Source organism: Bos grunniens, chromosome 7 (assembly GCF_055505025.1).
Source record: "Bos grunniens cultivar Pamir isolate PY7600 chromosome 7, Bosgru_T2T1.0, whole genome shotgun sequence".
NCBI classification, from domain to species: domain Eukaryota; kingdom Metazoa; phylum Chordata; class Mammalia; order Artiodactyla; family Bovidae; genus Bos; species Bos grunniens.
This window is the reverse complement of record NC_141171.1, coordinates 85,328,259-85,329,666: the sequence shown is the minus strand read 5'-3', so window position 1 is coordinate 85,329,666 and position 1,408 is coordinate 85,328,259. Positions and strand designations below refer to the sequence as shown.

General features: G+C 39.4%; 1 non-coding gene across 1 annotated transcript; it reads left to right on the top strand.

Annotated features, from left to right (window-relative positions):
- Positions 1-204: 204 nt before the first annotated feature.
- LOC147369913 (U2 spliceosomal RNA) lies at positions 205-399 on the top strand. The gene has a single exon (XR_015168672.1). It is a non-coding gene; the product is annotated as a U2 spliceosomal RNA (small nuclear RNA).
- The last annotated feature ends 1,009 nt before the right edge of the window (positions 400-1,408 follow it).

Genomic DNA, 1,408 nt, shown 5'->3' with positions numbered 1-1,408 from the left:
CTTTGTTTCTTTCCTTTAACCCTTCAAAAAGTTAAGTAATGTGTCAGAAACTGGATAAAAGATATTTAACATATGTTTAAATTTAATTCAATATATTTGTATATTGCACTGTTGGGAAATAACTACAATGATGGGTACTTTTTTACACAAAATTGAGTAAGATGAACCTTTGTCTTCAAGAAACTGTCAGAAGAGAAAGAATGAAAAATTCTCTTACCCTTTGGCTAACATCAAATGTAGCATCTGTTCTTACCAGTTTAACATCTGATACATCCTCTATCTGACGACAATATATTAAAAGGATTCTTGGAACTAGGAGTTTGAATCGGAGGCTCAGATGGTAAAGAATCCACCTGCAATGCGGGAGACCTGAGTTCAATCCCTTGGTTGGGAAGATCCCCTGGAGAATGGAATGGCAACCCACTCAAATATTCTGGCCTGGAGAATTTCATGGACACAGGAGCCTGACAGGCTACAGTCCATGGGGTTGCAAAGAGTTGTACACCATAGCAACGTTCACGCTTACACTCACAGGGGTAATGGAATGATAGCAGTGTATGTGTAAGATTCTCTGTAGTGCAGTGGTCAAGTGCAGAGATTGTCACCCCAGGCTCTCTGAATTCAACCCAGTTTTACCACTTATAATACTTTTGCCAAACTCTTCTGTGCCCCAGTTATCTATGAATGGAATAATGTTATCTAATGCATAGGGCTGTTGTGAAGATTAAGTGACTATGTGAATTCTGACCTTTACAGCTCTGAGCCAATTATAGGAGTCTGTAAGAAGAACACAAATAACCCATTCTGGGCAGTGGTTTCCATGAATTCTGAAGATACACAGTGTAGAGATGTGAAACAGTACTATACGTATGTGGAGAAGCATTTTTGACTCAGGGTTCTGGGGAGTTAAATTACAGGACCCAGGTCATCATGAGGATCATCTTTGCAATATTTAAGAGGTTTCTCCTTAGTGAGGAGTTCCAGAAGGAATTTACCAGGATGTATAACAACCAGATTTGCAGTTAGATATGGCATAATCATGGAAAAAGCAAGAGAGTTCCAGAAAAGCATCTATTCTGCTTTATTGACTATGCCAAAGCCTTTGACTGTGTGGATCACAATGAACTGTGGAAAATTCTGAAAAAGATGGGCATACCAGACCACCTGATCTGCCTCTTGAGAAATTTGTATGCAGGTCAGGAAGCAACAGTTAGAACTGGACATGAAACAACAGACTGGTTCCAAATAGGAAAAGGAGTTCGTCAAGGTTATATATTAACACCCCGCTTATTTAACTTATATGCAGAGTACATCATGAGAAACGCTGGACTGGAAGAAGCACAAGCTGGAATCAAGATTGCTGGGAGAAATATCAATAAGCACATATATGCAGATGACACCACCCTTA